Here is a 16,779-nt window from a genome sequence, read left to right on the forward strand (position 1 = left end):
AATGGTAACCATGCACCATACCTCCCCACACAGTACCGGTGAATACCATCCACCATACCTCCCCACATAGTACCAGTGAACACCATCCACCATACCTTCCCACATAGTACCAGTGAATACCATCCACCATACCTCCCCACATAGTACCAGTGAATACCATCCACCATACCTCCCCACATAGTACCGGTGAATACCATGCACCATACCTCCCCACATAGTACTGGTAAATACCATCCACCATACCTCCCCACATAGTACCAGTGAACACCATCCACCATACCTCCCCACATAGTACCGGTGAATATCATCCACCATACCTCCCCACATAGTACCGGTGAATACCATGCACCATACCTCCCCACATAGTACCAGTGAATACCATCCACCATACCTCCCCACATAGTACCGGTGAATACCATCCACCATACCTCCCCACATAGTACCGGTGAATACCATCCACCATACCTTCCCACATAGTACCGGTGAATACCATCCACCATACCTCCCCACATAGTACCGGTGAATACCATCCACCATACCTCCCCACATAGTACCGGTGAATACCATCCACCATACCTTCCCACATAGTACCGGTGAATACCATGCACCATACCTCCCCACATAGTACCAGTGAACACCATCCACCATACCTCCCCACATAGTACCGGTGAATATCATCCACCATACCTCCCCACATAGTACCGGTGAATACCATGCACCATACCTCCCCACATAGTACCAGTGAATACCATCCACCATACCTTCCCACATAGTACCGGTGAATACCATGCACCATACCTCCCCAGGTAGAATAGCTCATAGTTTGTACAGTGAATTATATATATAGACTGGTTACCCATCAATCAAATCTTTGCTGGGCGTTCTTTTATTCCTTGTACACATTTATTTTCTGTAGGTTAAAATGAATAATAAAGCACACAGGGTATACCAGTATCATGTCTCCCTGGTAGCTACAGAGTGATACTTGGAGATCTACGGGAGGAGGTAATTACCATGGGTGTTACTGGTACGAGTTCACGTCTCCCCACTTTGAGTGAGTGAGTGAGTGAGTGAGTGCTTGGGGTCTCCCGACTTTGAGATGGGCGCTCTAACCATTAGGCCACAGAAGCAAACTATTTTTTTGTGTCATACAAGCACCAGACAACTAGTACAGACTACTGATGGTCAAAGATGGTGGGGGACAACGTCGACGTAGCGTTTTGATGTTTATTCCTAGAAATGTGCTAGATTCACATCAGTGTATCCCATTCCATTTTATTATCATGCTGCATGAGGGTGCAAGAATGGCAGGCAGCAATTAGGTCTCTAGAAGAGTCTACCCTGCTTGACATAGACTGCCACATAGCTTTGAAGGAAGAGAATAAGAAATACACCACATGCAGTATAACACGAACAATACTTCACAACCACATTGTTTACTCTTTCAGCTGGTGCAGAGGTATGTCTAAATGTAGATTACTTTAGTTTACTTATCAAATTGCCTAAACAAGTATATATAGGCTTAATACATCTGAATACACTCATAGTGCTATTTTAAAACTCGAGGACTGTAAGAATTCAAAAATAGCCCAACTACATCTAGACTAATACGGTAGTATCTTTTTATGGCCTTTTCCTATTTCATATTATTCGTGATCATTTTATATACGACAATCACTGTTGTAACGCTTGAGGCCATGTTGAATCTCTACCAAAGGAATTCCATGTCCCAATGCACACTGACGATAGACACATTTCAACGGAGACCAGAACAGTGTTTTGTTAAGGATCCAACATTGCTATAAGAGTGCAGGTCACTATCAGATTGGGGGTTCAAGGTGCAAAGCAATACTGATGCATTGTTGCTGACTGACTATAGTATTTTCTACCAATTTTTCAAACTGAAAAGTATAGCCTGATTTCAGAAAAAGTTAGTGAAACGGCTGAGTTTTTATTGGTTTTTTTTTTTTTTTGGTCATTCTTATTCTCACAGACCGGCTTATAGGCCGTGCCTGTAGTTTGCGTTGCTGCTGTTGTTGTTGCGATTATACTTAATGCAACTATTAAAAACTTTCTCACCGGAACGAAACTCCCGAAAAAAGCAAGGGCCGATAGGTGCATTGGGTGTTCAAAGGCAATGAATGAGCTTTGATGACATGGCCGTCATCGATGGATTTTCTTAAACGGCTCGCAAAACAATTTCTCCCCACAGAAGTACACCCTCGTCGCAACGACGCCATGTCTAGCGTTACCTCCCTTGTGGATCACCCGCGCTGACGGCTCAGGACTTGGCTGGGATCTCCACAACTTGTCAACGCAACTTTGTCACAACACCCACAATTTTAACTCATGAATAAAACAAAACAGCTGAGAAGGATGTCAAGCCATGGGAAGACTTTGTGAAGAGACAGCTATATCAGAGAATAACTCAGGAAACCATAATCATGATATTTTCTCCTGCATGTCGATCTTTAACCTTGTTAGTTCTTACCAGTAGGCCTACATGTCTAAAGTTATATAATGCATGATGCAGGCCTGTAGGTAGGCCTACGGTATAATTTTCTTGTATCCATAGACCCCAATACTTACTGAATTAGTTGACCACGTTGGACAGACCGCCTAGGCGTGTAGCAACAATTGCAATCAAAGCCCAACTGAGATAGCCTATAGGCAGGTACACTTTTATTTCCGACAACCTATAACTAACGTGGTACAAGAGTTTGATAGGCTTAGGGGCCTACATGATTTCATTCACTGGCCTAGAACAATTCCCGCATCTTTCCGACATCACTGAAAATCGGTGAAAACTGCTTCTCTAGATTTTGTATGAATCCGTCTTAATTTCGTAGCCCTAGGCTACTTACTTTCTTATCAGTTCTTCAGTGGTTAAATTTATGTTTAACGTCGTCCTTGCCATTATTGACCTGGCCCATACTTTTTACAAAATGTCAGAAACAAAAAATAAGTTTTGTTTCTGCAAATGCCTACCCACGAGAATGAGGTCAGCTGAAAATTAAGTAGAATTAGTCGTCCTTCTGCAAAGCATTCACAGGTCTATCCTTTACACAGAAACACAATTTCTGCCTGTCACACTAGGAATAGACATTTTAACTAAAACCCACTAAAAGCTGGATGTGTACAAAAATACACAAGATGTGTACCACAGGTAGGCCTACACACTAAATTTTACAAATTTGCACGCGGGTACATTAAATGATGTGTACTTCGCATAATTATGCACAGGTCTACACTTAAAATCTGTACATATATTCACAAACGCATGTGTACAAAACAGTACAGGCATTTGTTATATAACAGTAGCCTATATTTTGTAACGGTGATTTTCTATTTTATTTCAGTTAATGATCGAGGACAAAACTATGCTGACAGAGTTTCACAGTTCTGGGGATGTCTTATAAATGGTCATCCGGTTTATAAGCACAGGGTCCAGGAACTCTGCTCTTAGAAAGCCAAACCTATATTCAACCTAACATCGTATGTTTGCTAAGATTCAGGTCGCTGAACCTAAAATTTGACCAATGAACCAGGTCTCTTTGTTAGGCACGGTGGTTGGTTACGTGGCGTGCATGCATTCAATATTTTACCTTACCGTAGAGGCTTCGTTAGGCCCAATGGTTGGCTAGGTGGAGTGCATGCATTCAAGGTTTTACCTTATAGATTGTGTTAGGCACGGTGGTTGGTTAGGTGGAGTGCATGCATTCAAGGTTTTACCTTGTAGGATTTGTTAGGCCCGGTGGTTGGTTAGGGGGAGTGCATGCATTCAAGGTTTTACCTTATAGGATTTGTTAGGCACGGTGGTTGGTTAGGTGGAGTGCATGCATTCAAGGATTTACCTTATAGGCTTTCTTAGGCGCGGTACTTGATTTCCCCCGGACTTTGTTAAGTGCTGCACTTGGTTGCCCCGAGCTTTGTTAGGTGCGGTGCTTGCTTTGCAATGAACTTTGGCAGATGCGGTACCGTACCTGGTTTCCCCGAACTTTGGTAGTTGCCGTGTTTGGCTCACAACGAACCTTTATAGATGCGTGGCTTTGTTTCCCCCAAACTTTGTTACGTGTTGTACTTGGTTTGCCCGAACTTTGTTACGTGTTGTACTTGGTTTGCCCGAACTTTGTTAGGTGTGGTACTTGGTTTGCCCGAGCGTTGTTAGGTGTAGTACTTGGTTTGCTCGAACTTTGTTAGGTGCGCTACTTGCTTTCCCCCGATTTTTATGAGGTGCTGTGCTTGGTTTGCCCCGATTTATGTGAAGCGTGGTACTTGGTTTGCCCGAACTTTGTTAGGTGCTGTGCTTGGTTAGCACCGAACTTTGTGAGGTGCGGTACTTTGTTTGCCCCAAACATTGTTAGGTGCGGTTCTTGGATTGCCCCGAACTTTTTGAGGTGTGGTACTTGGTTTCCCCGAAGTTGTTAGGTGCGATGCTTGGTTTAGCCCCAACTTTGTGAGATGCGGTACTTGGTTTGTCCCGAACTTTATGAGGTGCTGTGCTTGGTTTGCACCGAACTTTGTGCGGTTCGGTACTTGGTTTACCCCGAGCTTTGTGAAGTGCAGTACTTGGTTTGCGGTACTTGGTTTGCCCCGAACTTTGTTAGGTATGGTGCTTGGTTTGTTCCGAACCTTGTTATGTGTTTGTGCTTGGTTGCTCCGAACTTTGTGAGGTGCGGTAATTGGTTTGCCCCGAACTTTTTGAGGTGTGGTACTTGGTTTCCCCGAAGTTGTTAGGTGCGATGCTTGGTTTAGCCCCAACTTTGTGAGATGATATGTGCTGTACTTGGTTTGCCCCGATCTTTATGAGGTACTGTACTTCGTTTGCCCGGGTCTTTGTGAGGTGCGATACTTGTTTTGCCTCGAACTTTGTGAGGTGCTGTGCTTGGTTTGCCCAGCTTTTTATGAGGCGTGGTACTTGGTTTACCCCCGAAGTTTGTGAGGTTGGGTGCTTGGTTTGCCCCCAAAATTTGTTAGGTGCGGTACTTGGTTTGCCCCGAACTTTGTGAGGTGCTGTGCTTGGTTTCACCAGAACTTTATTATGTGCTGTTTATGAGCTGTGGATAGTTTTCCCCACACTTTGAGTTGTCGGGGGTTGGTCGCTTACAAAGATAAGCGCGGTGCTTGTTTCCACCAGACTTGGTTATGTGTGGTGCATGTACGGTTTCCTGAGGGCTTTGCTAAGTTGTGTGTGCATGATTTTTTTCTTGGTCTCCGTTAGGTGCGTTGGTTTTCCCTCAAGTTTGTTAGGCGCAATGTTTAGTTTCTCTAGAGCTATTTTAGGGTCGGTGCTTGGTTTTCCCTAAAGATTTTTAGGTGCAATGCTTAGTTGCTCTAGCGCAGTTTCAGGTGCGTTGCTTGGTTTTCTCTCAAGTTTGTTACGTGCCATGCTTAGTTTCAGGTGCGGTGGATGGTTTCCCTGTGTTAGTTGCGGTGCTTGGCTTTTACCGGTAATGTTAGGTGCAGTGCTTGGTTTGACATGAACCGTGTTACTTGTGGTGCTTCCAGGACATTTTGGCGTGCGATGCATGGCTTTCCTTGGCTGTGTTAGGTGCGATGCTTGGTTTTCCTTGGCTGTGTTAAGTGCGGTGGATGGTATCCCTTGGACTGTGTTAAGTGACGTGGATGGTTTCCACTGGACTGTTTTAGTTGCGGAGATGGTTTCTCTTGGACTCTTTAGTTGCGGTACCTCGCCTCCAGGGCATTGTGAGGTTCGATGCTTGGTTTTCCTTGGACTGTGTAAGAACTGTGTTTAGTTTCCCTTAGACTGGGTTTGTGATGCGATTGGTTTCCCTTGAACTGCGTTAGCGCGGTGCTTGCTTTCCTTGGACTGTTTTAGGTGGGTGCCGTGCATGGTTTCACCCTGACTGTATTAGGTGTGGTGCATGGGTTCTTCCCGAGGATGGATGACGGGGGAGAGTTGGGGGAGTCGTGTAATTTGCTGCTGTTCATGCGTTGGCATAAAAAATAAAACTGGCAAAAGGTCGTACTTAACCGGTTACCTGTGATCATTTACCGGCTATTCTGTACGTCTTTAATTATACATTGTTTGTAGGGTGTGGTGCACGGGTTCGTTTGTCAGGTGACCTCCATTTCTAAACCCCTCCAGGAAATATTTCTGCCACATATAAAGCGTTAAAAATCCAATACAAAGACAAATGTTCAGTTAACTCAATAGTCTTTTAATGCTGAATTCCTATATCCAAAACGATAATTCATAATTGTATACGGCAAATTGAGCATATCCTTGGTGCACTTACGTATCCTTTACGTAAAGCTTTCTTGTTCGACCTTGAAAGTTAGATAAAAAGACATGGAGTGATTGAAAACTGAAAAATAAACGTTGTTTGTCTTCAAGTTTTCAGTTTTGTACTCAGCCTAAAAAATGTGTAACATTCTACTAGATATGAACTAAAACTGCTGCTGTTACCCTTTCACATTGGCGAACTGCATTGGCTGCGGAGTTTGGCTAAAGTAAAATATAAAATATGACTTAACACCATTGTTAGTTAATACACTTTCGCACGACTGGGCCGACGTCTTACAAAGCTGGTAAGAAATGCTCGAGTTACTAGGTCTTATAAAACTGGTAAAAAGTGCTGGAACTATCAGGTCTTATAAAGCTAAAAAAAAAATGCTGGAACCACTAGGTCTGACAAAACTGTTAATGAGTGCTGGATCTACCTGGTCATAGGAAGCTGGTAAAAAGTGCTGGAGCTACCAGATCTTACAAAAACTGGTAAAAAGTGCTGGAGCTACCAGATCTTACAAAAACTGGTACAAAAATGCTTGAACTACAAAGCCTGATAAAGCTGATAAGATTGCACGATATAACAAACATTAAAAAACTGGTAAAAATGTGAATATACCAGGTCTGACAAAACTAATCAAAGTGTTGAAGCTGTCAGGTCTTATGAAGCTGTTAAAAAGTGCTTGATCTAACAGGTTTTACAAGACTGATAAAAGTGCTGGAGCTACCAGGTCTTACAAAGGTGTTATAAGTGCTGGATATGCAAGATATTACAAAGATGTTAAAAGTGCTGGATCTACAAGGTTTTACAAAGCTGTGAAAAGTGAGGAATCGACATTGTTTTACAAATTTGTTAAAAAGTTTTGGATCTACCAGTTTTTACAAAGCACCACTGTAAACAGCCCTTTACAGTCTCCCGTGACAAATAATCTGTCCTTTTTAAATTGAAACTTCCCCTCACAACTGGGTTCACACAGCTTCTCTGCCAAGCCGACCGATCTTATCGGATGCGCAAATTTGCATTCACCATCACTTCGACCGTTACTTGGGTGTCCAGGCCGACTGACTGAGCTGTTGACGGCCGGGATGGTTTCTGGCCTGACGGTCCTTTCTGGTCCACAGATAGCTTCAAGGGCCAGTAGTATTCCATCACAGGCAACTGGAAGAAGACAAAAATGGCGTAATAGTTACATGCAGCTTAAACCGTACAAAAGTAATTAAGGGTTTAACACCGCCGAAGCGGTGTTTGTTGTGTAATTCGATACCGCTGAACCTTGTTTCGTATTGAGTCAAATCCTGAGAATGCGCAGCATTGGATTTATTTGACGAGGTACGAAACAACAAAACAACAACATATTTCATGCTGCCATTCTGTTTTACTTCGTTCACACAGGTCATGTATTTTAGATCAATCAACGACAATCTGAGGTCAGAAACGTCAAATTTATTTGTCGACATAAACAGCATAAAATTGTATTAATCGTTGGGGGGGGGGGGGGGGGGAAACGTACCGGTCGGAGTGTAGCGTGACACACTCGATGTTGTTTAATATAATATGCATATTTGCATACAGCCCGCAACTAACAGCGGGGTAGAATATACGTCAACCACATGATGGTCATTTACGAGTTGTGTACAAATTACATGTAGAGAGCGAGTCAACTGCATGAAGGTCATATACAAGTGGTGTATAAACTACACGTGGGGAGAGAGTCAAGGCCACGCCAACCGTATGAACATCATATATAAGTGATGTAGAAACTGCGTGTAGAGGACGATTCATGGTCGCGGCAACCGCATGAAGATCATACACGAGTGGTGTATAAATCACACGTAGGGAGCGAGTCATGGCCGCGTCAACCTGCATGAAGATCATACACGAGTGGTGTACAAACTACACGTAGGGAGCGAGTCATGGCCGCGTCAACCTGCATGAAGATCATACACGAGTGGTGTACAAACTACACGTAGGGAGCGAGTCATGGCCGCGTCAACCTGCATGAAGATCATACACGAGTGGTGTACAAACTACACGTAGGGAGCGAGTCATGGCCGCGTCAACCTGCATGAAGATCATACACGAGTGGTGTACAAACTACACGTAGGGAGCGAGTCATGGCCGCGTCAACCTGCATGAAGATCATACACGAGTGGTGTACAAACTACACGTAGGAAGCGAGTCATGGCCGCGTCAACCGTATGAAGGTCATATACGAATGGTGAGTAAAATACAGGTAGGGAGAGAGTCATGGCTGCGTCAACCGCATGAAGGTCATATACAAGTGGTGTATAAACTATAAGTAGGGAGCGAATCATGGCCACATCAACCGTATGAAGGTCATGGCACATTCTAAAACGTTTTTTCCAGGTCACTTGTCTTCCACCATTATTCTGGAGTATCTATAGGTCACAATTTGGAAGGCTGCAATTAATTTGCCAAAATCTGGCGGTTTAATTAGGGTACTCTCCACGTATAAATCTGACCAACATTGTGTAAGGGATAAAATCCTGAGTGTGCCACGAAACAATAATGTAGTACATAAATTTATACCGCGTACAGATTCCCATTTTTGCGTCGGATCTTATTACATCCGCTGTATTAATACATTTCCATAAATATATAAATACTAGGCCCCATTTATCGCATTTCCGTAGTTACATGTAATTTTTATGCAAATTCCCATATATTCCTCGGACCTTATTACATCCGGTGTATTAATGCATTTCCATAAATAAATAAATAAATACTAAGCCCATTTATCGCATTTCTGTAGTTACATGTAATGTTTATGCAAATTGCCATGTATTCGTCGGCCCTTATTACATCCTTACCTTATTAAATGAGTTTTTAGTGAAACCTTTTCAAAACAAAACCCTTGGTACAAACTCTGCTTAAAACTATCTACATGTAGATCATCAGGTACACATTATTATCGTTATATTAAAGAGATCTGTATAACACGTATACCAGTCTCATACAAATCATTGTTAAATTCTTCAAAAGAACAAAACTGCCTTATCACAGTTTATCTTGAGCACTGAATATAATCCTTGTTTCACACATTCACATAATCCCGATTATCTTCGCGTCCACTATTTTTGAACAGCATACATAGCAAACCCATAATGCGAATGATCAACTTTTTACTTGGATGTAACTTTGCTGCGACAATGACTATATTGCTAGGTATTGTAACCTACTGTGGAACTGCTTGAGGATTGGGGTGGCTTCTGTGAGGACCAGACAGCTGACGACAGTCAGGGACACGGTAAAAGAGAGTTTCATCTCTTCCAGGATTGTCTGAAAGAGGAAGAAAACACGGTCAATATTTACAGGCGAGGAATACATGTCACTAATGTCTCACACATAGTCAATATAACAGTATGTAACACTTCATGAAATGGAGTGGTTTGTACACAACCTCCCCTAGAATCACTGTTTACAGACCTTTCCAAACTGTCAGTCAAGGGCACACATTTAACCAGTAATCGATGTAAGTGCAAGAAGGTCAAAAGGATTTTCCTGGACTACACGTGACAATTTCACGAGAAGGATTGGTGGGACATCGGATGTGGAGGATCCGTCCATTACTCTCATCTGTGGGACAGCCATCTGGACTACACATGTGACATTTTTACAGAAGAGGTGGTGGGACATCGGATGTGGAGGATCCGTCCATTACTCTCATCTGTGGGACAGCCATCTGGGCTACACATGTGACATTTTTACAGAAGGAGTGGTGGGACATCGGATGTGGAGGATCCGTCCATTACTCTCATCTGTGGGACAGCCATCTGGACTACACATGTGACATTTTTACAGAAGGAGTGGTGGGACATCGGATGTGGAGGATCCGTCCATTACTCTCATCTGTGGGACAGCCATCTGGACTACACATGCGACATTTTTACAGAAGGGGTGGTGGGACATCGGATGTGGAGGATCCGTCCATTACTCTCATCTGTGGGACAGCCATCTGGACTACACATGTGACATTTTTACAGAAGGGGTGGTGGGACATCGGATGTGGAGGATCCGTCCATTACTCTCATCTGTGGGACAGCCATCTGGACTACACATGTGACATTTTTACAGAAGGAGTGGTGGGACATCGGATGTGGAGGATCCGTCCATTACTCTCATCTGTGGGACAGCCATCTGGACTACACATGTGACATTTTTACAGAAGGAGTGGTGGGACATCGGATGTGGAGGATCCGTCCATTACTCTCATCTGTGGGACAGCCATCTGGACTACACATGTGACATTTTTACAGAAGGAGTGGTGGGACATCGGATGTGGAGGATCCGTCCATTACTCTCATCTGTGGGACAGCCATCTGGACTACACATGTGACATTTTTACAGAAGAGGTGGTGGGACATCGGATGTGGAGGATCCGTCCATTACTCTCATCTGTGGGACAGCCATCTGGACTACACATGTGACATTTTTACAGAAGGAGTGGTGGGACATCGGATGTGGAGGATCCGTCCATTACTCTCATCTGTGGGACAGCCATCTGGACTACACATGTGACATTTTTACAGAAGGAGTGGTGGGACATCGGATGTGGAGGATCCGTCCATTACTCTCATCTGTGGGACAGCCATCTGGACTACACGTGTGATATTTTCTCAAGAAGGAGTGGTGGGACATCGGATGTGGAGGATCCGTCCATTACTCTCATCTGTGGGACAGCCATCTGGGCTACACATGTGACATTTTTACAGAAGAGGTGGTGGGACATCGGATGTGGAGGATCCATTCATGACTCTCATCTGTGGGACAGCCATCTGGACTACACGTGTGATATTTTCTCAAGAAGGGGTGGTGGAACATCGGATGTGGAGGATCCATCCATTTGCTTCCATCTGTAGCACAGCAGTCTGGGCTACACGTGTGATATTTTCTCGAGAAGGGGTGGTGAGACATCGGATGTTGAGGAGTATTATATATTACTCCACAAATTGACATCTTTGGAATTTACAGGCATGGGAAAAAGGTGACCGTTATTTGTCAATTTCACTTTTCCAAAACTAGTGTCACATATGTAGCTCAGACACCATGTAAGCTGTTCAATACTTTGGAGAGAGATCGACTAGAGCTGTAGAAGCAACGTAAATGTATTATATCTTGACAAATTATTGAGTTCATTCATAGGTATTCCCTACTACTGCAAGTTCTCAAAGAATTTTAATATGACGACAGACATCATACCTAAAAAAAATAATGATTTATTTATTTGATTGGTGTTTTAACGCCTTACTCAACAATATATCACTAGCATTATGGTGGGTGGAAACCGGGCACAGCGCGGGGGAAACCCACGACCCATCCGCAGGTTGGTGGCAGACCTTCCCACGTACGGCCGGAGAGGAAGCCAGCATAAGCTGGACTTGAACTCACAGCGACCGCATTGGTGAGATTCATACCAAGAAAAATAATGATTCGGACATGCAGCAGACTGCAGTGGAGAGGTCATGCATGAGGATTTTTTCTGCATTTCGCATACTGATACGATGTATAGCAGTATACAGCGTGGTTTATGTAAGATACAATGGTGTTCATTTAGCCTAGCATACAGTGGGATTCATGTAGCCTATCATACTGCGGGTTTTATGTAGCCTATCATACAGCGGTGGTTATGTAGACAAACATATAGCGGGGTTTATGTTGCCTATCATACAGCTGGGGTTCATGTAAGCTAGCATATAGTGGGATTCATGTAGCCTATCATACTGCGGGGTTTATATATCCTAGCATACATTGCCGTTCATAAAGCCTAGCATATAGTGGGGTTTATGTATCCTATCATACTATGTTGCCTAGCACAACCTGTACAACGGGACCCAGTATATTGCGGGTTTTATGTAGCCTGTGATACAGCGAGGTTTATGTAGCCTATCATATTACGGGGTTTACGAAGCCTAGCATACAGCGGGGTTCATGTAGCATATCATACTGCGGGGATTATGTACCCTAGCATACAAGGGGGTTTATGTAGCCTAGCATACCGGTACAAGGGGGTTTATGTAGCCTAGCATACAGTGGAGTTTATGTAGCCTTTCATATTGCAGGGTTTATGTAGCCTAGCATACAGCGTGCCTAAAGTAGCCTATTATACGGCGGAGTTCATGTAGCCTAGCATACAGCAAGGTTCATGTAGCCTATCATGCTGCGGGGTTCTTGTAGCCTGGCATACAGTAGGAATCATGTAGCCGAACAGAAAGAGAGGTTCACGTAACCTAGCATACAGGGTGGGTACAGACAAGTGTACAGCCGGGTTCATGTAGCGTAGCATACAGCGGCGTCTATGTAGCCTAGCATAAGTGGGGTTCATGTATAGCGAATGGATGCGGCGTCTATAAACGGATCTTTGAAATAAAAATTTACATAGGCGGGGAAAGGACATTTTTTGCTTCTACATTTTTGTATCTGCATGTACTACATGTATTTCTCACACCCAGTAACTAATGACGTGGGTGTGGCTATGACGTGGGTGTGGCTATGACGTGGGTGTGGCTATGACGTGGGTGTGATTCCCAGTGACTGAGATGTTTTCTGAAAGACCGAGATGTTATCTGGAAGATGTCTTCTTGCAATCAACTTAGCGATCATTTGCTTTTGGACTTCTGTATGGCTCTGTTAAACAGGCCCCGGAGGACGGGAACAGGTGTCTGGACTAAATATGTGACATTCTAATCTGATCTCCCAGAACGACCAAGCTGTCTTGTAACCAGAGGACGGAGAGCCGCCTGGACTAAACATGTGACAATCTGATCTGATCTCTTAGAACGATCAGGCGGTCTTGTAACTGCAGGCCGGACAGCCGTCTGGACTAAACATGTGACATTCTGATCTGATCTCCCAGAACCACCAGGCTGTCTTGTAACCATAGGACGTACAGCTATGTGAAGTAAACATGTGACATTCTGATCAAATCTCCCAGAACAACCAGGCTGTCTTGTAACTGCAGGCCGGACAGCCGTCTGGACTAAACATGTGACATTCTGATCTGATCTCCCAGAACCACCAGGCTGTCTTGTAACCATAGGGCGGACAGCTATGTGAAATAAACATGTGACATTCTGATCAAATCTCCCAGAACAACCAGGCTGTCTTGTAACCGGAGGACGGACGGCCGTCTCGACTAAACATGTGACATTCTGATCAAATCTCCCAGAACAACCAGGCTGTCTTGTAACTGCAGGCCGGACAGCCGTCTGGACTAAACATGTGACATTCTGATCTGATCTCCCAGAACCACCAGGCTGTCTTGTAACCATAGGGCGGACAGCTATGTGAAATAAACATGTGACATTCTGATCAAATCTCCCAGAACAACCAGGCTGTCTTGTAACCGGAGGACGGACGGCCGTCTCGACTAAACATGTGACATTCTGATCTGATCTCCCAGAACAACCAGGCTGTCTAGTAACCGGAGGACGGAGAGCCGCCTGGACTAAACATGTGACATTCTGATCAAATCTCCCAGGACAATCAGGCTGTCTTGTAACCATAGGACGGAGAGCTGTCTAGACTAAACATGTGACACTCTGATCAAATCTACCAGAACAACCAGGCTGTCTTGTAACCGGAGGACAAACGGCCGTGTGGACTAAATATGTGACATTCTGATCTGTATCTCTAGAACGACCAGGCTGTCTTGTAACCAGAGGACGGAGAGCCGCCTGGACTAAACATGTGACAATCTGATCTGATCTCTTAGAACGATCAGGCTGTCATGTAACCGGAGGACGGACGGCCGTCTGGACTAAAAATGTGACATTCTGATCTGATCTCCTAGAACGACCAGGCTGTCTTGTAACCAGAAAACGGACAGCCGTCTGGACTAACCATGTGACATTCTGATGTGATCTTCCAGAACAACCAGGCTGTCTTGTAACCATAGCACGGGCAGAGGTCTGGACTAAACATGTGACATTCTGATCAAATCTCCCAGAACAATCAGGCTGTCTTCTAACCAGAGGACGGACGGCCGTCTGCACTAAACATGTGACATTCTGATCTGATCTCCTAGAACGATCAGGCTGTCTTGTAACCATAGGACGGAGAGCTGTCTAGACTAAACATGTGACACTCTGATCAAATCTACCAGAACAACCAGGCTGTCTTGTAACCGGAGGACAAACGGCCGTCTGGACTAAACATGAGACATTCTGATCTGATCTCCAAGAACGATCAGGCTGTCTTGTAACCGGAGGACGGAGAGCTGTCTAGACTAAACATGTGACACTCTGATCAAATCTACCAGAACAACCAGGCTGTCTTGTAACCGGAGGACAAACGGCCGTCTGGACTAAACATGTGACATTCTGATCTGATCTCCCAGAACCACCAGGCTGTCTTGTAACCGGAGGACAAACGGCCGTCTGGACTAAATATGTGACGTTCTGATCTGATCTCCAAGAACGACCAGGCTGTCTTGTAACCGGAGGACGGACGGCCGTCTGGACTAAAAATGTGACATTCTGATCTGATCTCCTAGAACGACCAGGCTGTCTTGTAACCAGAAAACGGACAGCCGTCTGGACTCACCATGTGACATTCTGATCTGATCTTCCAGAACAACCAGGCTGTTTTGTAACCATAGGACGGGCAGAGGTCTGGACTAAACATGTGACATTCTGATCAAATCTCCCAGAACAATCAGGCTGTCTTGTAACCAGAGGACTGACGGCCGTCTGGACTAAACATGTGACATTCTGATCTGTATCTCTAGAACGACCAGGCTGTCATGTAACCGGAGGACGGACGGCCGTCTGGACTAAAAATGTGACATTCTGATCTGATCTCCTAGAACGACCAGGCTGTCTTGTAACCAGAAAACGGACATCCGCCAGGACTAAACATGTGACATTCTGATGTGATCTTCCAGAACAACCAGTCTGTCTTGTAACCATAGGACGGGCAGAGGTCTGGACTAAACATGTGACATTCTGATCAAATCTCCCAGAACAATCAGGCTGTCTTCTAACCAGAGGACGGACGGCCGTCTGGACTAAACATGTGACATTCTGATCTGATCTCCCAGACCGACCAGGCTGTCTTGTAACCAGGGTCGGACAGCTGTCTGGACTAAACATGTGACATTCTGATCTGATCTCCCAGAACGATCAGGCTAAATCGTCCGGAGACCGGACGGCCGTCTGGGTTAAACGTGACATTTTGATCTCATCTCCCAGAACGATCAGGTTGTCTCGTAACCAGAGGACGGACGGCCGTCTGGACTAAACATGCGACATCCTGATCTGATCCCTTAGAACGACCAGGCTGTCTTGTAACCATAGGAGGGAGAGTCGTCTGGACTAAACATGCGACATTCTGATCAGACCTCCTAGAACGATCAGACTGTCTTGTAACCATAGGACGGAGAGCCGTCTGGACTAAACATGTGACATTCTGATCTGATCTCAGATCTCCCAGAACGATCAGGCTGTCTTGTAACCATAGGACGGAGAGCCGTCTGGACTAAACATGTGACATTCTGATATGATCTCTCAAAACGATCAGGCTGTCTTGTAATTGGAGGATGGAGAGCAGTCTGGACTGAGCATGTGACATTCTAATCTGATCTCCCAGAACGATCAGGCTGTCTTGTAACCGGAGGACAAACGGCCGTCTGGACTGCAAATGCGACATTCTAATCTGATCTTTCAGAACGATCAGACTGTCTTGTAATCATAGGACGGAGAGCCGTCTGGACTGAACAAGAGACATTCTGATCTGATCTCCCGGAATGACCAGGCTGTCTTGTAACCGGAGGAAAGACAGGTGATGGATAGCCGTCTGGACTGAACAAGAGATATTCTGATCTGATCTCCCAGAATGACCAGACTGTCTTGTAACCGGAGGAAGGACAGGTCATGGAGAGCTGTCTGGACTGAACAAGAGACATTCTGATCTGATCTCCCGGAATGACCAGGTTGTCTTGTAACCGGAGGAAGGACAGGTGATGGAGAGCCGTCTGGACTAAACAAGAGATATTTTGATCTGATCTCACAGAATGACCAGGCTGTCTTGTAACCGGAGGAAAGACAGGTGATGGAGAGCCGTCTAGACTGAACAAGAGACATTCTGATCTGATCTCCCAGAATGACCAGACTGTCTTGTAACCAGAAGACGGACAGGTGATGGGGAGCCGTCTGGACTGAACAAGAGACATTCTGATCTGATCTCCCAGAATGACCAGGTTGTCTTGTAACCGGAGGAAGGACAGGTGATGGAGAGCCGTCTGGACTGAACAAGAGACATTCTGATCTGATCTCCCGGAATGACCAGGCTGTCTTGTAACCAGAGGAAGGACAGGTGATGGAGAGCCGTCTGGACTGAACAAGAGACATTCTGATCTGATTTAGTAGAACGATCAGGCTGTCTTGTAACCACAGGACGGAGAGCCGTCTCGACTAAACATGCGACATTCTGATCTGATCTCCTAGAACGACCAGACTGTCTTGTAACCGGAAAAGAAACGGCCGTCTGGACTAACCATGTGACATTCTAA

Source organism: Liolophura sinensis, chromosome 8 (genome assembly GCF_032854445.1).
Source record: "Liolophura sinensis isolate JHLJ2023 chromosome 8, CUHK_Ljap_v2, whole genome shotgun sequence".
NCBI lineage: Eukaryota > Metazoa > Mollusca > Polyplacophora > Chitonida > Chitonidae > Liolophura > Liolophura sinensis.